This window comes from Natrix helvetica (genome assembly GCF_964273705.1).
Source record: "Natrix helvetica genome assembly, chromosome: 7".
Classification (NCBI taxonomy): Eukaryota; Metazoa; Chordata; class Lepidosauria; order Squamata; family Natricidae; genus Natrix; species Natrix helvetica.
This window is the reverse complement of record NC_138558.1, coordinates 33722544-33746777: the sequence shown is the minus strand read 5'-3', so window position 1 is coordinate 33746777 and position 24234 is coordinate 33722544.

The window sequence follows — 24234 nt, the reverse complement described above, 5'->3', positions numbered from 1 at the left end:
ACTGGTCAGTGTTTAGTTATAGTTTCAAAATAGAAACCTAAAATTTTATATTTCTGAAATGTCAACAAATAAAAAGTCAAGTGGTGTGCTCTATTAAGTATGATTTGCATGTTACATAACAATGAATGTTCAATATACATTCTATCAGCATATACAGCTGGTATTTGAAATTAAAACAGTTATAGAAATAAATGTTACTTTTTTCCACTGTCTTGAGTATTTGCATTAGATTGTAGCATTCTCCTTTGCTACTTATGGAATGTGCTTTTGCAAAACAAACTGTAGCATTAGAATTGGATTTTTGAGCCTTCATGGTACAGTGTTTACAATACAGTATTGCAGCTGACTCTGTCCATTGCAAGGAGTTTGATCCTGGCTGGCTCAAGATTAATTCAGCCTTCCATCCTTCCAAGTTTGGCAAAATGAGGACCCAGATTTTTGGGGCCAATTAGCCTGACTCTATAAAATGCTTAGAGAGTGCTGTAAAGCTCTATGAAGCAGTATATCAGTGTAAATGCCAGTGCTAATCTAGTGCTAAAACTTCTATAAAGGAAGTAATGCCTAAAAACCTATCAAATAACTTTTAATTTCACTTTGGTATTGTAAAAATGTAGAAAATACCATTGTGTCATTACACCCCAAACTCTCTCTTCTACATGTACATGACATCATGAAAAACATAGAAAAGGAGCAGAGATTGTATCACAACACAATGTTGCTTTTTTTCATTCTTTCTGGAGACGCTCGAGATACTGCTTTTGACACAACAAAATAAAATGAAAGTTATTAATGCCAAGGCATTAATATATTAAACTTGAAAATAAAAATAATTCCTGCTGAAGATGTTCAGCATATGGAGGCATATAATAATGGGCTGAGAATTGTATGGTGCCGCAGCAATTTATTTACAACCCAGTTTAATAAAAACTAAGAATAATACTTTTTCTCAATGAGCCAAACTAGACCACGTTACTTTTCATGGGAATCAGTTCAGATTGATTCTGAAGAGCGTTCCACAAAATTTCACACATCACATGATTATTAGACTACTTAAAAATCCTTCATAAACATTCGTTTGCCATGTGCTTTTAATCCGTCTTCCAATATCTGAAAAGGTTCCATCCTCTCTATAATAAACTACCTCTATTTCATTTGGAAGGGGGCTTTGATATTTATTTTAGTGATATTGATTGAGTTTCGTTTATTTTTATGACAGAGACATCAGAGACACGAGAGAAACTTTTTAAACTTATACTTTTTCAAATTGCTACGGATCCTTCTTGGCAGTCTCTCCCTTGATCTGAAAACAAATCTAATGGGATGTTTTTTTTATTATGATTGAACTGAAGTGCGAGAAACCTGGGAGGTTGCAGAGCTATGAAAAGATGAATTTATAATGAAACGGGGAATATTCATACAGATTCAGAGCTGCCTTTTCTGAATATCTTTTGATTAAAGTAAATTAAACCCCTGCTTTTAGTTCTCAGTGAAAAGAAATTATACTTTTCAAATATAATACAATGGTAAAAAAAATATATGTAGTTGTTAGCAGGCATTTCTCTCACTATCTCAGTGTGTTCATGCTGATTAACATAGAGAAAAGCCAGGCTCGTAGCTCCATCAATTGGATGGGCTATGCAAATATATTATGAGGAACTGCAGTTGGGCCAATATGTATTTATTACATCACCTAGCAGTCACAGCTTCCAATTACAGAATCATTTATGCTGATCAGGCAATTGTGCTTATGCTTTCAAGGAGGAGGCCAAGGCATTAATATATTAAACTTGACATGCAGTGACATTAACATTCTGAAGGTATCTCAGTAGTTGCATGCACAATACCAGGGATATATACAAGCAGCCTAGCTTTCAAGCACAGAGACTCAGTAAAGTTTTAACTAACAGAGCATTTAATTCATGCTGCCTGTTTCAAAACTTTATTTTGAAATTGTTAGGGGCACATTATCTGGGTACAAAACAAGACGTAATTAAAGATTTAATTAGCCAGCATTCACCATCCTCGCAACCCCTGGTTGGTAAAAGCCTCCAGGAAGTTAACTGGCAGATAGGTCTAAGCATTATTTAATACATCACTGCAGAAAGGAGTAATTCTTAGTACCATTTAAGGAAGCCTTGGTCTGTCTTTCCTTACAAAACCTTCACTGAAACTCACCTAACTGGACAATTTCCACCCAGTTCCCCATCTTCCCTCTTTAGGGAAACAGGTGGAAAAGTGGTTGTACTACAGCTTCATAGGTTCCTGGATGAAACTGGTTATACGAGCCCCTTTTAGTTGGGTTTCAGGCCTGCTTATGGGACAGATGTTACCTGCGGGATCGCATCCTGCCCCATACATCCCTACGACCAATCCGCTCACACAGACAGGGACTTCTCCGGGTGCCGTCCGCTAAACAGTGTCGGGGGGCGACACCCAGGAGCAGGGCCTTCTCTGTGATGGGCCCAGCCCTGTGGAATGACCTCCCCCTTGACATCAGGACTACTTCTGATCTCCGCTCCTTCCGTGTAAAGCTCAAGACACACCTCTTTCAATTATCTGGCCTGGCTCAACCGTATCCTATTCCTCCTGACAGTCCTTTAAATTGTAATCTTATTATGGGGTATTTTAAATGGCTAATTTTATTATTATCATCATGATGTATTTAACTGTTACCTCCTCCGTGTATGTATATGTATGTGTATGTGTGCTTGTACATGTTTATCTGTATTATGTATGTTTTTATTGTATGCCGCCCCGAGTCCCTTGTGGAGAGGGAGCGGCTAACAAATTAAATTATTATTATTATTAGAAATAACATTGGTTGCACGTGTAGATGATTTCTAGTTCTTTACCACTTGGCAACTTTCAGTACCATCAACCTTGGTATCTTTTTGGGCCAAGTGAGAAGCTGGAGCTTTTCAGTTGGCCCAGTTTTGTGCCACTTCAGTCTCAATTGATGATAATAGAGATCAAGAGATCCAGTCCATTCCTTTGTGGGACACGTAGGGCGCATCTCTTCCCCTTTTTAACTTCTGTATGGAATATCTGGGTAAGCTCATTCAACGTCATGGGATGAAGTATCAATATGGTGATGATGCCAACTTTATATCTTCATCCCTGGAGATCCAAGTGATGCTGTAGCTGTCTTCTTACAGTGCCCGGAAGCTGTAGGGATTTGGATGGGGAAAACAGTCTTCAGACTGAACTCTAGTAAGATGGAATGATTGTGGGTTCAATGAGTCTTAGCATCTGGGAATTTATCTAGATTGCCTTATTCCAGAGAGATCTGATGTAAAATCTGAGGATTCTCTTAGACTTAAACTCCTGCTCAAAGAACAGTAACAGCCATGGCTAGGAGAGCCTTTGCATAGCTATGTGTTGTCTGCCAGTTGTGCCCTTTTCTGAATCGTGAGGCCTTGTATGCAGTTACTCATACCCTGGTCACCTTCCAGTTGGATTACTACAATGCACTCTTTGTGGGACCACCATTGAAGTGTGTTTTGAAGCTACAACTAGTACAGAACAAAGCAATATGGACAATTCTGTAGACACTTCAAGTGGCACACATGACACTGCTGTTATGTGACCTGCACTGGATGCCAGTTTGCTCCCAGGTTCAATTCAAGGTTGGTCATAATCTTTGAAGGTATGGTGGTCCAATGGTTAGAATACACTATTGCCACTGATTCTGCCCACTGCCAGGAATTTGATCCTGACCAGCTCAAGATTGATTCACCCTTCCACCCTTGCAAGGTCAGTAAAATGAGAACCCAGATTATTGAGGACAATATGCTGGCATTGTAAACCACCCAGCGAATGCTGTAAAGCACTATGGGATGATATGTAAGTGTAAGTGCCATACTAAAGTTCTTTATGGCATGGGTCCAGAATGTCTAAGAAACTGTCTCATCCTAATGGAACCAGTCTGTCCTGTTTGTTCCAGTGAAAAGGGGATACTAGGAAAAGAGTCTTACCTTTTTTGTGCCACCCTCAAATATTATCTTGCTGGAGATGAGGTCAACTCAACATTCAGAAGAGACTGAAAACTTGACACGGCCATTTGGCCTGGGGCTCCAACATGGAATTACTACATTGGGGATGACTGACCTTGTAGAGAAGATCCCCATCTTGAGGGTGCTCATTTTTTCTAGTTAATTCTTCTCATTTTAATTGTTTTGTAGTACTTTTTATATTTTTTATCGTATTGTAATTGTGAAGTTACTCTATCACTGTATTTATTTAATAAATACATAAATGTTGTTTTACTGCTATGGATGTTGTTGGGGATGCTATGCATTTCTTTATCACTACACAGAAAACAATGTTCAGGTGGCCAAATAACAGCGAATGTCATATTTGGCATTGTTTAAGTAAAAAAAAACTAATTAAATTATTGTGGTTAAGTCAAAGAAAAATACTAAATTTGGCCTCACTTTATTTCTAATTAAATGGATATAATTAATGTGACCATGCTGCAGTCCTATTTTAATGATCTGATGAAACACTCTAGCATATGACTGTCTGTCCACAATTCCCAACAAAGAATGCCAAGCCCTATAGCTCATTACATTTCATTTAGGTGGAGGAGGTGGATTCCTTGCAGGATGGCTACATTCCAGAGGAATAAAAAGCTAAACCAGATATTATGGGTAAAAGGAAGAAAGTGAAGACAGGCTCTCCCTTATATGTCACAGAGTATATTGTAGATGCAGATAGTAGGATCTTCCATTAGGCAAGATTTTGTCTGTAGATGTGAAACAATAAAGATGGCTGTTTGGAAGAATTGTCACATATTAATTTTGGTTTTGGGAGAATTTTATTGTAGTGTGAGAAAACATACTCGTAATAGATTTTGTTTAAACATATGACATTTCCTCTCCACTCCCTCTCCCTTATTTACCTATACAGGCCTCTCTTGTAACCAGGAGTTCACACCTTACTCATGAAAATGTTGTCAACATTTTCCTCTTTCAATAAAACTAAAATAATAATAATAAATGTTATCCAACTATAGGATAATTGCAGATAAAGTTGCATATATATCTATTCAAATGTATGTAGTGAAAGAACTAGAGTAAGATTTAAATTTGATCTATGGCAAATTCTCTGATCTGTGGAAACTCTCCAAAACTTCTCGCAAGCAAGAATCAGTATGAATATTAGCATTTTGTGTTTGAAATAAAGAACAGAATGTCAGTTGCTGATAACAATGAGATTTTACCAACCAATTTGCCTAATTGTGCCAATTCTTTACAACAATTCATTTTTACCGAAGCATTATGTAAATGGATAAGGCTTCAAAAATAACTTTGGACAATATTTTAAGTTGGGGAAGGCTATGAAAAAACCTCAATCTTTAGATATGAAGTTGTTTGAATTAAAGAAAATCTAAATTTATTCATAAACCCCCCCCCCAATCTGCTTTATTTTACCCATTATTCAAAAGATCACTCCTTGCGTCTACGTCAGATTTATTGCAATTAGAAGGCTGCAGTTTTGTCCTAGCTATCAACATTTCTACTCCACCTTGTTATCACAGTCTCTCCAGGAGTTTTTTAGTCCTTTTCACAGTGGGTTTCAGTGAAGGAGTCAAAAGACATGCTGTTCAAATTATTTCCTGTTATTAGCAATCCACAGCATATTACCATGGATACCTTGCTTTTTAACTACTAGGTAGCTAAAAGGTGGCATCTTTAAATGAAATTCTGTCATGGCTCACTGCTCAGTTCTAAGGAAAGCTTAAAATCTGGACACAAGGGGGAAAACAAGATAAAAGATGTAATACCTAATGGAAATATGCAGGATACCACATTAAATAATTTATGGCTTTCTCTTTTTGAATAAATATTCGACAAAATTGCAGATAGTTAAATAGCCATTCACATTATTTTGAAGAACCAATCAAACCTCAAACAGTTTTGTGGTTTTATGCCTGGCCAAAATCTAAAAGCGACTAATGTACTGTTTAAATGAGCAGCAAGCAGCTGCTCTCTAGCAGTCAGCAGCATGGGTGTAGTGGAGAACCAGAGATGGAAGAGATGTTTTTACTATAGGCTGCATCAAGAAATTTTCAAGACAAAACATGGCAAAGGAGAAAATGAAACACCTGTGATCTTAATGATCCGGGTGTGTCATAACCATATCAAATTTATAAAGATAACCTGAAAAATAAGACCATTCATTGTTTGCAATTCAAACTGTTCTTTATCAACTGTTTAAAAAATCAAAATTGATACTTATTACAAGGAAAAAGAAAAATCTTATTTTTAGTACTTGACTGTTCTGTATCACAGTCTAATATTTAAAGAGCCTTAACTATTTAAATTCTTGAAAGTTCATTCATTGCAAATGGATAAATCCCTTAAATAATAAACCCTTTATTCTTATCCTCAGCATTCGCATGGGCATCATCTTATACTTGTCTCTTATCATATTAAATAAACATTTTCCCCAAATGGAAACCAGAAAGCTACAAAACTTTAAAAGAAAATGGATTTGTGGAATGGCTTCAAATAGCAAATGCCATTTATTGATGTTACCATGATTTCACCATGTAGCTTAGTACAACTGAACACATTTTCACTGAGATATGATGCCTTTCATCACAGACTTCCTGTGATGAAAATAATTACTGCACGGAATGATTATGGTGATGATTATGATGATAATTACAGCAGTGATGAATTAAACAAGATGTTAATTATCTCAGTTCCTTTTGACCAAATAGAGAGAAGTTGCACTGGACAATGACAGGAACAACAATTCTTAAGACAATAGGCTGATTTTAGGAATGACATTTCTATTAAAATTGTTCAAAGAAGAAAGGAATTGAATCTTACACACCTCAAGATTTGTAGATTAAATTTAGCAATAAGAATCTTGTATTATAATTACCATAAATATTCCTCCCTTCTAATTCTGTTTGTAGCTATTTCAGAATTTTTAATTTCCTTATTGAGAAAAGAGAAATAAAAGATATAATACTAGATGTAGCTTGTAATAATAAAACAGCAAATTATATCACATATCAAAACATTCAGGATTGATTTCCGTTGTTTTTCATTCAATATCCCAGAAAGCACATCTTTTCATTAGGTTATTGAGCATGGAAGGAGATGAATATTACCTATTCTTCATATAATTAGTAAAGATTTCTAAGACTACCTCACTGTTATACCTGAAGATACATACATGGAAAATTATTTTTGAAAATCCCATTCCAATAACTTTTTACTTCTACAGAGAGGAATATGGAGGGTCTGGCCAACCATATATGTGTCCCCATTTAAATTAAGTAAATTTTTATTGGGACATTTTCTGCACGGCCAGCAGAGAATTGTAGCACTTTTTTATTGTCCTTTAGTTCTATAGCTCATATTATACTTCTTGTACAGTGGTAGTACAATATTGATTCTTACACTCAGGAGTCATTTTGCCTGGTACAATACAAACTCAAAACTGTGAACCAGTGAGTTAATTCTCCTTTTACTTATACAAGCTTACTGATGTAACACAGAAAAAAGAAGTAAAGGCATAAACATGATACAAAAATAAATTTAGATGGACTTTTATAGAAAAGAAGAAGAAAAGAAGGAGGAGGAGGAGGAGGAGAAGGAAAAGGAGAGGGAGAGGGAGGAAGTGGCGGAGGAGGAGGGGAAGAAGGAGGGAGGAGGAAGAGGAGGAAGAGGAGAAGGAGGAGAAGTAGTAGTAGTAGTAATAGTAGTAATAGTAGTTAGTAGTAGTTAGTAGTAGTAGCAGTTGTTGTTCTTTCAATTTCTCAGCAACACTTCAGTTTGGCTGTTATCTTAGATAAGAAATTGTATAGGCAAAATCTCCAAGTCCTCAGTGGTAAGAGATTTGTGTGAACCAATCATAGAGTTAACAAAAGTACAGTAGTTTCATGCTGAGCTCGTTGTATCTTTACTAGCAGTAGGCACATGGTATCTTGGTCATTATTGCAGGGAGATGTTTTCAGAAGCAAGCAATTTTAATTCAAAATTGTCTTTCCTGGAGGTTAAACATCAGCAACAGGACTATCACCAGCTTTTCTAAGCTAAACCATAATTTACAGTCCAGCAATCAATACAGAAAACAGACTTACAAAAGCAAGTCTGCCCCTTTGTCCAACCAACCTTACTGAAAAGTTAAACTGAGAGAAAGAACATTTCCAGTAAAAAGAACAGAGGCACAAAGGCTGTGGTGGAAAACAAATATTGTCAGGAGATTACATGAAGTGTAAAGCTGACATGAAGTCAAAGTGAACATAGCAGAAGATATTAGCCTGGTATTGGATAGGCTGAATTTCCCTGTATAATTTTAGAGGTCCTCATGAAGACACTGTTATCTTTGGAAATGTAGGCAAAAAAGCTTACCAGAGAAGCTTTATTAGTTTCACCTGATACACTAGGTGGAGAAAATAGCACCTGTTATGGGCATCTATGTTGTTCTTTTTTACCGATTCAGATATATTCAACAATACATTGACTGCCTAATAAAATGGTTTAGAAGTATTTACTGATTCAATTAACCAGTATATTACAGGAATTAGATATACTGTTAAGCATGTAAAGCAGTTACTAATTATTGACATCGTTGTTTGGGTTTATTTTAAAGTATCCTGGATTGCATTAATACCACAACATTTTTGCTTTAAGTATTAATTGAAATCATACTTCAAATTATTTGAAGATAAATATCACATGCATAATTTTAAGCCTGAACAAAGTTCTGAGGTTTTCTTGGCAAAGTTTTTCAGTAGGAGTTTTCCACTGTCTTTTTTATGGCTGAGAGAAAGTGACTAGGCCAAGGCCTAGAACTCAGTATCCTGTATTTTAGTCTTAACCCCTACACTACATAAATTCTCCTATATAAAATTTTAACAACTCCCTGAAGAAAGATAGATAACTGAGGTGAGCAGTTGCTGAACACAAACTCATTTATTAAACACAACACAACTATAAGAACAGGAACAGGACGGGCCGGTTTGACAACTATTTATACAGGAGGCTGTCAAACTGGCAACCAATTAGAACCCGACCTTTTCCCACCAGAACCTTCCTTTAACTTCAGCCAATGGTAATCAACCTTATCCCTGATTGACACAGAAGATATAACACCACTTTCCCCCCCGGACTGTGCACGCGTAGTCTGAGAGGTAGGCCGGCCTTTGCCTAAGAAATAAATATATTATTATTATTACTCCTTTGAGAGCATCAAAGGGGTTGGGCTAGCGGCTTCACCGAACTTGGTGGATCAGGTAATTGTCTTTCTTGAGGATGGTCTGTGGAAGCCCATGGAGATTCGACCCCTGCCATGTAACTTTGGTTGCCAAGTGAGTTGATCGTCGGGCTGTCGCTGGGGGGAATGGCATGCATGGAAAGTCCGGTGGGACAGTTGGCCGGCAGACGGCACTGGATGTTTCAGGGAGTTGTCTGTGTTCCTTATTGCTTGTGGCCTGCGCATCATCCCTGTCTCTTGAGTTGGAGGCCCTAGGGCCCCACGGTGCATGCCGGCTGTGTAGTTGGTCTATATGTCGTCTCCACACATGACCATCGGTGAGTAGGACCGTAAGAGCAGGGCTCCATTACTTCCATTATTTGTCTGGACACCCATTTTTACGTGCCTGCAAAGTCTCCTTTATCAAACCCTCGCTTGCTCACTCCCCCACCTGGCTGTGGACATTGGTTGCATAATGAGGGTGTATTCTGTCCAGAGTCATCCGGAGCTAATGGCCCATAAGCAGCTCCGCTGGACTTTTATTACTTAAGGGACAGTGGGTTGAGTGTTGTAACAGCAAATACTCAGATATTTTGTCCTGTAATGGCCCATTCCCCATTCTACCAAGTGCCTCCTTTGCAGAGCGGACCATCCATTCCGCCCTGCCATTACTGGCAGGATGGAATGGGGATGTCAATGCTTGGCGTACCCCAAGGGAGGCCAAGAATGTTTGGAAACTTTCACCGTCCATTGCGGGCCAGTGTCCAAGACCACTACATCTGGGACCCCATGACAGGCGAATATACGTTTCAATACCCTGACTGTTGCCTCTGCTTTGATGGAGCCCATGGGCACTATCTCGACCCATTTGGAAAACACATTCAACCCCACCAAGATCATGGTTCCCTGAATGGGTCCGGCAAAATCCACATGCAGTCGGGACCAAGGGGCTTGGGGCATCTCTCATTCCCTAGCTTCCATCATCGGTGGCACCGGCCGAGACATCTGGCAAATAGTGCATTGCCGCACCCAATTTAGGATTGCTTCATCCATTTTAGGCCACCACAGGGCAGGGCACTCCGGGCTAATGCATTCATATGGACAATTCACGGATGCCCCTCATGCAGGTGTTCTAACATTTGTGAGCACAGCATTTGGGGAATGACCACTCGATTTCCCCATAGGAGGCACCCCCTTAGCTTGGACAGTTCTGTTCACCTGGGGATGAATGGCAGGAACTCCTCCCCCAATTGATCCGGCTGCCAGCCCCTGCAGACCCACTCCAGGACCCTCAGAATTATCTTGTCCTTAGTGAGCTTCTATGTCTGATGCAGTGATAGGGACCTTCAACTCGTCCAGGGTAAGTATCTGACACGCAGGAGCTGGGTCCTGCACTGGAATGGGTAATGGGCAGCGACTTAGGGCATCTGCATGCCCTAAATGTTTCCCAGGCCGGTACTCCAACCGGTAGGAGTAGGTGGCTAAAAACTCAGACCACCGTAGCATCCGAGGTGATAAAATTAAAGGTGTTTGTCGCTCGCTCGCCAGAATGCCCAGAAGGGGCTTATGGTTGGTGACAAGAAGGAAACGGCGGCCATAAAAATAATCATAGAATCGCTTGATTCCCTCAACTTACTTTTCTTGAGGCGAAGGCCAGATTCCCTGAAACGGGTTAAGATGGCCCAAATCTTGATGACAAGATCTACTGTGTCCTTGGCGGCCAGCAGTATGTCATCAAAATAGGGAACTACACCATCTAGCCCGTGCAGCAGGCATTCCATGAGTCCCTGAAACAATTTAATAAACCCATTTATTAAACACAACTATAAGAACAGGAACAGGGCCGGCCGGTTTGACAGCTATTTATACAGGAGGCTGTCAAACCGGCAGCCAATTAGAACCTGACCTTTTCCCACCAGAACCCTCCTCTAACTTCAGCCAATGGTAATCAACCTTATCCCTGATTGACACAGAAGATATAACATAAATAACACAATATAACAATATGAATATATATAATTAAGCTTGAAAAATTGATACTATCCTTGCCTTTAAAGTAGATACAGTACATAAGCACTAAACGGCAAAAAAATAAATTGCAACTCTGCATTTTTTTACAATATAAAAACATGGAAATAATTAATTTTATGTTAATATCTGATTTTTATGTTAAGATGTCTTGAAAACAAAATATTGCTTCCGGAGCAATTTATTGGCAGGGATAATTAAATCAAAACTTTATGTAATTTTTATAATTCCAGTAAAATAAGACAGTTTGATCTCTTAATAATTCATTTCAGCAAAATTCATACTTCTAGGCCAAGTGGTTCTCATCTTTAATATAAAAAAAGAATAATGCATTTTATGAGTTATTTTTTTCCAATTAAATTTAAGTAAGACACAGATGGGACATTGTACAACATTTAAAAAATAAAAAAATCAGTTATAGCTCATAGATGATCAGTGTTCGTTTCAGAAGTCCAATAATAGCTTAACAAAGGAAGGAATTAGTAGTAGAACAAGAAAGGTCATTACCTTACTTAAATAATTAGAAAAGCTTAATTTTGGTCTATATGTCCTAAAATTAATTTTTACTAATTACTAAATTTAAAACACACATACACACATACATGCATATACACATATATTCTTATGCAGTTTACATAGTACTTATATGCAACTACTCAAAGCAATTTCCCTGCTATAATTACTTGCTCTTGATAATGGTGACCGCACCAAAACAGTAATAACTAGGTGTTGGCCAATCTTGCTTTAAGTAATAAAGATCAATAGTAACAACTATAACTTTATTTAAAAAAAAAACTATTCAGGCCGCATAGATATTTTGATGTGTGTTAACTATCATACTATTCTCAAGTTACCTTTCCATAATTGTGATGATTTGCATTTTGAAAAACACACATATTTTACATGAAAAATATCTATCAAGTGACCATAAATTAAAGAACTCAGGGTACATAATATGCTAAAACATGCAACATTTTATCAGAATAATTGTAAAGTACAGTGGTGGGATTCAGGAAGTTCACACCACTTCGGGAGAACCAATTGTTAACTTTCTGAGCAGTTTGGTGAATTGGTTGTTTGAAGAAATCATTAGGGCAGAGAACCGGTTGTTAAATTATTTGAATCCCACCACTGGTAAAGTACATTACGTTATAATCCTGTAAAAAGATGAGACATATGTTCATTAAGAGAGGGTAAATAATATATATTTAAACAGTGACGTGCAGTCAGGGGAGGCAGAGGAGGCAGAGCCTCACCACTCTCATCATGAAAATAAAAAAAATATACTCTGCGAAGCCATGAAAGTGGCTGGGAGAGGCACGCGGCTTGGTTTAGCCTCCTTGGACATCTCAGCAGCAACCCCAAGTGTGCTGATCACGCCATTTTTTGCATCGGGCGAGCCCGGGATCCTTGCAAGGGGAATGGGACCACATGTGCAGGCGGCTCCTCAATGCCAGCCTCATATCAGCACAGCCGCGGTCCCCTTCATGTTGGCTCAGGAAGGAGGGCAATGGGACCACGTGTGCAGGGGAAGGGGATCGCGGCTGTGCTAATCTGAGGCTGTGTGCTGCTGAGGAGCCGCCTGCACACGTTGTCACATTCCCCTTGCAAGGATCCCGGGCTCGCCCGATGCAAAAATACCCAGGTAACATAATCAATGCTAGAAGGGGGGGCGGGAAGGAGGAGAAAGGAGAAGTTTCTCTTCTCAGAAATGTCTTCTCAGTGGAGCTGCGGCAGCCTGCCTACCCCTTTCTGACATTTCTGAGAAGAGAAACTTCTCCGTTTGGGCTGTGCCCGTGCGATCGGAGCAACCACGTGGTTTGATGACATCACCAGCCTCACCAGTCATAAACCTCACCGCACGTCACTGTATTTAAATATGCCTGATGTCATAGGTTTAGGCCTAAAGAACAGCCTTATCATACAGTATGAAAATGTAGCATAAACTAAAATAATATTAAGATATTAATATCAAATTAATATATTAATGTGTATGTTTTTAAAAAAATCACTTTCAGTAATTAATCAGGATTATTCATATTTTTGAGGTTTACCAGAAGGGACAGGAGAGAGGAAGAAATTAAAATGTGGTCGCGGTCAGTGGCAAAATCAAAACTTCTAATCAATTATTATAAAAATCAAGCATGCATTTTCACAAACTATAGAAGGCACAAATCATATAAATCAATTTGCATCACATGCTCTCTTTTCTTTCAAACAGCTGTTTTGACTTCATTTCTCTCTCTTTTAAACACCATAGAATCCGTATATGAGGTCTATTTCAAAATTTCCACACCACTCCTGTCCAAATGCTTATCTATATTCCCATAGATACCTAGATTTTGATGTCATGTTGTTTCCATCAGCATATTCGAGAAAGTATCACATTTTCTTTTTTTCTGCCTCTGAGTTTAAAGGGAAAAAAATGACATTCAACTATAATACAAGGCAAACATTGCCTTGGAACACTTTTTGGGAGTGTTTTTAACAGCATCACTCCATTTGCAGCAGAGCAAACTACAAAGGCAGCAAGACACTTATAAAGGAAAGCTTCTATTTTATTCAAGGCAGTCATCTGAAACTGGATTGACACAGATAAAGACTGAGTTAGTTGGCATTCTTGTCATTCAAATCTGTTTGCTTAAAAAAAAGAAAAGAGGAAATCAAGGAAAATAGTGAAAGAAAAATTTTCAAAGAAAATTCTCTGCATGCTATCAGTGGTAACTGACTTAAGCAATCTTCATCTCATTGATGAAGTCTTAAAACTTTGTCAGAAGAAGCACTTTGAAGTTGAGAAGGGATTTCCTTTCTTTTTACTTTTTTCATTTCTTTACTTAGCTTTATTTTTTTCCAGAATCATTTTAGGACATCTATTGTAAAAGTAAAGGAGTCTCCTAAGAAAGACTAGTAAATTATTCTTGTTTCTTTCCATTATTCTAAGGCCTCTTTCCATTATGTTCCCATCTTTGGACATTAGAGAGGGCAAAGAGATGTCTTCTAGGATTTAACTAAGAGCTGAAAGCCAGAAAAGCTGAAAAATGAAAGAATCTATTCAAATGGATTCCTTGACCAACATATTACATTCAATTCTAGACAATTTCACTATAATTTCCTTCTTTTCTGAAAGTAATTCTTTCATTATGTTTGTATTAAAAATGAGGAAAAAAATCATATGACAAAATACAGATTGATAGTCAGACTTACTGTATATCATGCCTTTTGTTCAGGAATTAAAAAAAAACCATAGGAACCATTTCTCTTTTATTTATTTTTTGGTCACAGAAACACTGTGAGGAAGTTGAGCTGAGATAATGTGATTGGGATAATGTATTGTTTTTGAATTGATAATGGTAAGCAAAGAGTGAATGGAAATAAAAATAAAAGTTACAAAGAATTAAAGATGAAACTGGATTAAGAGAAAGGTGGAATGATTTTTTAAGATATTGGATTTATAATGATATGTTTAATGATAATCCTTGGACAATTTGCTTTTGGGTGACATCAATTTTGGAACAGGTCAGGAGTTCATAGCCACACAATATACCTTTCCCGAATCATTGAAAGCTTAAAAGACACAGTGTGACAAGCATTAGTTCAAAGTTACCATAATTTGTCATGATCATCTCATTGTTTGTTGGATCTCATTTTCTGGTCTTAAGCCCAAACAGAAATAAGCAGCAAAATGCTTTATAAGATTAACATGTTTTCTATGATTTAGCATAACCCAAGATAACCAAAATAAATATGGTTTACATGACAAGATATTCATTTTTTATAGTTAATTCCAAAACCTTACAGCAAAAGTTGATATTCCAAACTTAACTGGACTTTTTATACATTTATAACTTTCTTAGATCAAAATCCTATTTAGCATGCAAAGAAAATGACAGTTGCAGATGTGCCAAAAACCACTGGATGACTACTTAAAAACACAGAGCAATGGACAGTTCAATCTCCCTCCATCTTCCTTATATGAAAGCTGTAACAGTCTTTGATACCAGTGTGCAAATCCAGAAAGCAACAGAAAGCCCTTTAAATCTCTGAATCTTGCCATGAATCTTTCTAAAGTGATTTGAAGGCAACTTATCTGATTCAACATCTTCAGCTACGTAAACATATTGTGGATATTTCCCATTTTAACTATATTGGCTGTATTTTAATCTAAATAAATGGATTCACAATTTGGACTCCAATCTAAACATCTGACTAATTATGCAACCAACCTTAATAATAATAACACCTCAATTTTCATCTGGTAGAAAGTGTGATGCTGTGAAACAAGGCTGGAAAAATGGCCTAACAAATGTTGGAAGGCACTGCTTGCCAGCAATTCCACCTGCTATCACAGAAGACCACACATTTTTCACCCCTGTCTTTAGATGCATCAGCCAGAACAGGCAATTTAGAATTAACTACTAGCGTTATAGAGGTGATTGTGAACTTTGTGTGTCAAGACCTCAGATATTTATCAGAATACATTGCAGGACCAAATCATTGCCACTCTCCCAATCTTTCACATAGATATCTTTTGTCTCTGAGATTAAGAACTTCAGTCTTAGCAAACTTTGGAAATAAAACATATTTTGAAAGTCAAGACAAGTATTAATGAGGCCCCAAAACAATAATTTAACAAGGTATAGTTCTTCCCTCTTCCCATCCCTTGGTGAGCTACTCTAAAAAAGCATGTAAAAACAATTCATATAATATTGCCAATTATCAGTATGTAAGAACTATTTCAGAAATCTGAAGCAAACGTTAGAAATTACTTGTCTATCATTCTTTCTATTGCATACAATAACACATTTTTTTCTTTAAAAGTCTTCAACATTAAGTGTAAGGATAATGGAGTGAATTTAATCATCATTTTAAGCTATCAATTCAGTTTAATCAAATTTGAAGAAAATGAGAACCCATTTATCATTTGTATTCCACATATTTTCTATGCCAAATCAAAACAACTGTGCCAAAATGTACATATATTAAGAAAAATTGCCTCTCAAATGAATATACTATGGTAAATTGGTACATAACACACACTTCAGAGGTGGGTTGCTCCCCATTTGGCCTGGATCGGGTGAACCAGTAGTTCCACCGCCCACCCATCTGGATACTTTTACGCATGCACAGAAGTGTTGCGCGCACACAGGAAAATGCCTGAACTGGTAGTAAAAATATTAGCAACCTACCACTGACACATTTATCTATTAAAATATTCTTCCTTTTTACATTTTCAAATTTGAAGGATCACACATTTATTTCATACCATTAATAAGTTAATGCTTGAATTAATTTCAAAATTAAACTGGATGAGATTTAGGTTCTCTTACCGTATAATAGATTCCTACTTAAAAGTAATTTCTACACTATGTTTTTCTCTGCTGAGGCTAGGAAAAGCTCAACTCCATCTTTGACAAATCAATTTTAAATGAAATAGTTAGATCTTTACTTTCTTTTGAAGAATTCAAAAGAAATATTGCTTCTCTTCTGCAAGGTCTCATTCTATAGGCAGACTATTTACTGTTTACACAAGACAGAAAAATATGATACATATTCTTGATTAGATTTAAATATGCATTTTAAAAATAGTATCATGAATAAAGCTGGTGGGGGCTCTGATGCTCAGGGAAATGTCACTTTTTGTCTTTCAATGGTTTGAATAAAGCAATTTATTTTGCAGTGATGTATGTATGTATGGAAAATCCATTAAAGTTATATATTCTGCTTTAAAAGGTTTAAAATAATTCTCCAAATTATTAACTTGACTGTGCATAAGATGTTCTCAGTGTGATTGACAATATATGAAACCCATTACTGACAGGTTTTTTTTTTAAAAAAAAAATAAGGTATGGAAATTCAGTTTAAAAGGCTGTTAAAAAATGAATTGTCTCTAGTTATCTATTTAAACCCAATATTTCATGGACAGATAGTTTTCCACCTGTGATCACTCATTCAGCAGCCATTCAAAGTTATGACATTATTGAAAGAATTGTGGTTATAACTGGTTAACAGAGTTCCTGCTGTACTATTACTGCCATAATCATGTGATTGTGATCTAGGCACTTGGCAACTGGTTTCCACTTACTTCTGATTACAGCACCCCATTATCATGTAATAACCATTTGCAATATCTTCTGCTGGTTTCCCCAGAAAGTCAATGGGAAACCTGGCTGGGAAGGTCACTGGGATAAGCCTCTATCAACTGTACAAACTTGTCTGGGTTTTCTGCACTTGTGTCATGCTGGCTACCTGTGCACCCCTAAGGATCCTCCTCAACTTGTGCCAAACTCTTGTGCACTCTCACATAACCTCACTGTACCTTCCACTTTTACTCCACTGACCCCCCCCCCCCTCCAGCAGCTGCCACTTACCTGTTTGTCATCCTGGGACTTGCAACTTCCTTCTGGCTTCCCCATTGATTTTGATTATTAGGAATGCGTCAGGAAGTCCTCCTGCCTAACAACTGTGGGATTCAGTTAAGAGGAAAGCAGGACTGCAGGAATTGCTGTCACTAGGCAATACAGTCACATATTACAACCTCATTGCTTAGGGATGGAAATTCCAGTTTCAGTTTCTATCATTAATTGAGAACTATTTGTACCAAGAAAAGTCAGACAATAGAAAACTTTGCTATATAGCAATGTTGGCAAACCTTTTCAGCAACAAGTGCCGAAGCGGGAGCGCATGCGCACATGCATGTGTGTGCCAAAAAATGGAAGAGCAGCTACCCAGTGCACCCTGGGAAGATGACCTTCTGGTTTCTGGCAAGCGCATACGCACTGGGCAGCTGGTCTTCACACATGCATGCATGCCAGAAACCAGAAGAACAGCCGCCTGGTGCACATGTGCATGCTGGGAAGATGACCTTCTGGTTTCTGGAGTGTGCACACACACAGGGTAGCTGTTCTTCTGGTTTCTGATGCGCATGCGAAGAGTATATGGTTGACACACATGCACGCACCAGAAACCAGAAGATCATCTACTCGGCTCATGCATGCTTACCAGGTGGCTGCTCATCTGTTTTCCAGTACTCCAACGCATGTGAAGACCAGCTGGCTGTTGCGCCAGATCCCGGAAGAACAACAGGCAACATCTCGCGTGTCCGGACAGATGGCTTTGTGTGCCATTTCCGGTACATGCGCCATAGGTTCGCCATCACAGCTATTTAGCTTATTAGTTTCAAGGTATTACTTTGCTCCTTAGTTTATCTTATTCAGCTTTTTAGTGTGCTGTTGCTGCCTATATTTCATCTATCATTTTGAATTACTGATATATTGGGATTTAAAAATATTGTTAAAAATGTTCTAATCATTTGTTGATATATTCTTAGTTATAATTATTGTATTATATATATGTATGTATGTATGTATGTATGTATGTATGTATGTATGTATGTCTTTGGTTGTTCGGGTTTTCTCCCGCGTAGAATTGGAAGTATCTTCACGACGTTTCGATGAAGTCTCATTCATCATCTTCAGGCTGCTGCTTCCGGCTTGGTGCTTCTGGCTTGGTGCTTCCAGGAGCAATGTGAGATCTCAGCCGGTTCCTCTTTTTAACTGCCAGTGGGGGTTTGTGCTGATTGGGTGGGAGCTTGGCTGCATTCTGATTGGGTGGAGGTGTATTCTGATTTGTAGGGGGCTTGGCTGTGCTCTGATTGGATGGGAGTTTGGCTGTGCTTTGATTGGATGGGGGCGTGTTCTGTTTGGGTGGGGGCCTGGTTGTGCTTGTGTTAGTCTGAGTTGCAGAGGGATTTGAGCTGGTGAGCTGCGTTGCTGTTGTTTGGCTTCGCGTTTGTGGTCGTGCCACATCTCCGTGGTGGGCATCAGTTTGCTTCATGTATGGATTGGAGGGGTTTAAAGTGGCTAATAATGCAGCTGTGGTCTGGCTTCTGGTTTGTGGTCGGGCTTCTGGTTTGTGGTCATTATTGGTGTGGGTTTGGGCTTGCTTTTTGCGTGGATGTGTGATAGTGACATCCTGTGTGGTTTTCGTGAGTGTGGGTCTGGTATCATTCTTAGTGTTAGGGACTTGTTTGTCAGTGAGGGCGGGTTTCCAAATGGCTGGTAGGCGGGAGGTATCATCTCGTTTATTCATGCTGTGTGGTCGTTTTTCTATCTCAATAGCTTCTCTGATTATTCTGTTGTTAAAGTGTTCAATTTTGGCAATAGTTCTGGTCTTTTTAAAGTCTATATCATGGCCTGTGGCTTTGAGGTGTTGGACCAGGGAAGAACTTGGTTCCTCCTTTCTGACTGAGTTTTTGTGTTCTTCAATGCGTGCCTTTATTCTTCTGTTGGTTTGTCCGATGTATGTGGTGGGGCAGGTGGTGCATGGGATTTCATATACTCCTTGATTTTCTAACTCTATTTTGTCTTTGGGGTTTCTCAGGATGGTGGATATTTTTCGGTTTGTGTAGAATGCTGTCTTGATGTTGTGTTTGTGGAGGATCTTGCTGATTCTGTCTGTGGGGCCTTTTATGTATGGGAGGAGGGCTTTGCCGTTTTCTTGTTCACTGTCTTGGATTTTAGTGGGGTTTTCTTTTTGGATTAGGTTAGTGATATTTTTTCTTTGGAATCCGTTGGATGTTAGTACGTTGGTGAGAGTGTGTAGTTCGGTTTTGAGGTGTTGTTCGTCAGCTAAGCGTTTTGTTCTGGAGATGAGTGTCTTGGCTACAGAGTTGATCTGTGCTGGGTGATGGTGTGAGAGTGCGTGCAAATAGCGGTTTGTGTGTGTTTTCTTCTGGTAGATGGTGTGTCCTAGGGATCCATCTGATTTCTTATAGACTAAGACATCCAGGAAGGGGAGTTGGTTATTGGCTTCTGTTTCCATGGTGAACTGTATTTTGGGGTGTAGGCTGTTGAGGTGTGTGAGGAAGTTGTCCAGTTTATCTTTCCCGTGTGGCCAGATTATGAAGGTGTCGTCTACGTATCTGAGCCAGAGTTTGGGTTTGTGATCGGATTTTTCTAGAGCTTGGGTTTCAAAGTGTTCCATGTAGAGGTTAGCAATGACAGGTGAGAGGGGTGATCCCATGGGTGCTCCTTCTATTTGTTTGTATTTTTGTCCGTTATAGATGAAGTATGTGTTGGATAGGCAGTGGTTGGTCAGATCTAGGATATGTTTGGGGGGGGGTTGTATTTGTTTTGGATAGCTGTCAAGGCTTCTTTGATTGGAACTTGGGTGAAGAGTGATACAACATCGAAGCTCACGAGTAGGTCGCTGGGCTGTAAGTTTTGTTTCTTTATGATCTCTATGAACTGGAATGAGTTTTTTACGTGTGAGGTGATGGATTCTGCATAGGGCTGTAGTTGTTTGGCGAGAAATTTGGCTAGGTTTTGTAGAGGTGAGCCTATGGAGCTGACTATGGGTCTGAGTGGGGTTCCTTCTTTGTGGATCTTGGGGAGACCATAGAGCTTAGGGCATCTGGATGATTTTTCTCTGGGAATGATTCTTTGCTGGATCTCTTCGCTGATGGGGGAGGCTTTTATTTTGGATCTGGTGGTTTTTTCAAAGTAGGTGGTGGGATCCGTGCTTAGGGGTTTGTAAGTGGAGTCTTGGAGTAGGTTGGTTAATTTGGTTTGGTAGTCAGATGTGTTCATGACCACCGTGGCGTTCCCCTTGTCTGCTGGAAGGATTATTATGCTAGTGTCTTCTTTTAGGTTAAGTAGTGCTGTCTGTTCCTCTTTGGGTAAGTTGCTTTTGGGGGGCTTGCTGGTGCAGAGGATGTTGGTGATTTCGAGTCTGATTCTGTTAGCGTCATCGGGGTTGATTTTGGTCAGGCTGGTTTCAACTCCGCATATAATGGTTTCAGTGGGGATGTGTTTGGGAGCGACTGTAAAGTTGAATCCTCTGGCAAGGACATTGGTTTCAGCTTTGGTGAGGATCTTATCTGAGATGTTATGCACTGTTTGTTTCATGTGTGGATGTGAGGGGGGAGGGGTTTGTTTCTGGCGTTCCTTTAGTCTTCGGAGTTTATTGGTATGTGTGTCTGTCTTGAGGGTGGTCTGTGTTTCGGCTCTCCAGGTGGCGAGTTGTTTGGATTTGTCCCAAAGTGTGGGGTGGATCTTGTTGCTGAGTTTGAGGTGAAGTGTAAGGAGATTTTTGTTGATTCGGTCTAGGTGGAATCTTTTTGTGTGAAGTTCATTTCTGATTAGGGCCATTTCTGTTCTTTTCAGGATGCGTTTGGTGGCTGCAGAGTTGGAGTGGAATTTTAATTGGAAGCATGTGGGGGTTAAATTTTGATCTCGGCAGTTGCGTAGGAATGTGAGGTCACATAAAATGGAAGCTCTTTGGACTTCGAGTTTTTCGTATATATATATGCCTTATTTGCTTAGTTCTAACTTCTGTTTAGTTTATAAGTGCTTGCCTACATGTCTTACTTCAGAATATAAGAACTTGTTAGTGATCTTTGATAAAGACAGTATGACTTAAATGGCAATTCACCTTTATTCTTATTTTTTAAAAATCTACCTTTAAAACTTCAAAATGGACTTCCCAAAAAATTAAAAAGACAAGAAAATGATATATTATTAAAATCTATAAGATATTTCTATTACAAATTTAAATGTCAAAATCATAGTGGATTCAAGTGTATTTGCTATTATTTCAAAACCCAAGTGGAAACGATAATTAAGCTTTAGCAGAAGGAAATTCCACAATTTGAGTACTTTTCAATATCTGGTTAGAGTTATCTCTGAGGATGTAATGAAATCTTGGACAGAATATAATTTATTTAGTGTAATGCTTATGTACATTTGTCATGGATGATAAATATGTCAATTATGTTTATTATATTTTTCATGAGATATGGACACAGAAAGAGGTGGGACTAAAATATAGGGTTCTGTATGAAAATGTTTGATCCTGTTTGAATAGTCTTCTATAGACTATGAGTGGCATCCATGGTCACTCAAAACTAGTTCCATATTCATCAAGAAAAAGTCTCAAAAACCTTTCAGTGTTTTACTTATCAAAAGCAATAATTAGTCAATATTGGCTATTTACTTACTTGTTTTCCCTCTAGAGTCAGAAAAATAGGTGAGAGATGTGACAGTCCTTGTTCATTGTTATTGGTTCACAAAATATCAGAAAAATAAGCAAGAATAGATAAAAGAAACCCAAAAATGTGGAAGCTTTAAATAAAATAACAAAACATTCTCTTTTCTTATCCTGAGGCACCAGACATAGCACATAGGCCAAAGAGTTAATCCCAACCCTGTTTTCAATGAGACATTAACTTTGTCTTTATTGAAATTCTATTCATTGCTATGGCATGGCTTTTAAATATTTTTTCCCCAGAACATTACATTACAACTGTCTAGCTACAAAACAAGGGCAAGGGATTTTAAATTGCTTTAGTATTATTCATTAACATTACCAAAGCAGGAAAAAAAAACCTAAAACCATCTATTGTTACTATTTTGTTAGGCACTGGCAAAATATTCATTTTTATAAACACAACAGTAGATTATCAGCAAGCAGTTGATGGCCAAGGTAAAAACCAGCAACCTGAGCTCACCTTTAACAACCGAATGTCAACAAGGCAAGCCAACTAAATCAAGCAAAAGGAAGTCTTCTCTCTCTGTGTCACAATGTGTTTTTCTTTCCCTCTAGCCAGCCGCTAAAAGCACAACATTAAAAAATCAAAGTTAAAAAAACAAAAACACCACAGTGAAAATATTCTGGCATGGGTTGTCAGCCTCAAAGGCAGACAGCTGTATATGTTCTCACCAGCTCTAGCAGCAGGTTCTTTATGATACTCTTGGTACTCTCTCAATCACTCACCAAAAGCAGGGTCAAATCTAGAAAGTCTCCTTAGAGACTCATGTGCTTTGCTATACCTTCTGTTCCCAGCATTCCAACCACAGATCACACCACTCTGCCTTAGCCAATAGCGGCTGCCAACTTGGACAAAGTATTGTTTCTCTTATTGTTTCAGTCCAGTGACAAAATGCAAGATAGTATTCCTTACTTCTTCAAAAGCATCTGTGAGGATTGGGGGGTCAGAAAGGCAAATAACAAAAAGTACACTGTTACATCATGACTTAAGTCTCCTGATCTATATACTCTAGCCCAATATTTTGCACACATATGTTCCCCTGCCCCATGGTCATAAGGGTTTACAATTAGGTGTTTATGCAAGTCACCATAGAAAATTTGGGGGCTCATAAATATTGTATCAATGCATTGTTCTGCATACAGAAAACAGTGGATTAACAATAACTCCATGTCACATTCAAGTGGCACAGCCCAAACACAAATAGCAAGATAATATATAAATAGTGCTGATATTTCATTGTACATGAATTCGTGTAGGTACTTGTGGTTTGGAGACAAAACAAAATTTACAGGCAAGATGACCTAAATCATAGCTATTTGAAGAATAATAAAACCTCACAGTTACAACAAAGGAACAACACTTTTTATAATTAGATCTACTAAAATAATTGCATTGTTTCTGAAAAAAAATCTCGAGTAATAGTAGTAATGAAAAGCTCTAATGTTCATATTACCACCATTTAAGATACATCACATGGAAAGCTCTAGCTAATTTATATGTGAAATAGTGTCCTAAGTATATACATTTAAGGCATTTATTTGTATTACTGTTGTCAAGGTAATAAAAAATACCATCTTAATTTTTTAAAAATTAAGTAAGTAAATTTAGTTTTGAGAATAAGTAGCTTTGTGCTCCATATGATGTTCTGCTTTTCAAATTTTTTTATCTAGATCTGCCCTAAACTTTGTCCCATAATAAATGTCTGCTTATGGATACAAGATGAAATATGTAGAAATTACATTGATTATATTATTGTTAAAAATGATGCTATAATTGAGGAGCTTAATGAAAACATCAAAGATGTGGTCACTGCTGATCGAAAGGTAGGGCCGAAGTCGCGTCGGCACGACGTGCGATCTCAATGCTCTGAGATCGCAGTCGACACTTTTGCCACGGGGGTGGGGGGTCCAAATGGATCTAAACTGTCCCGAAGAGACAGTGAA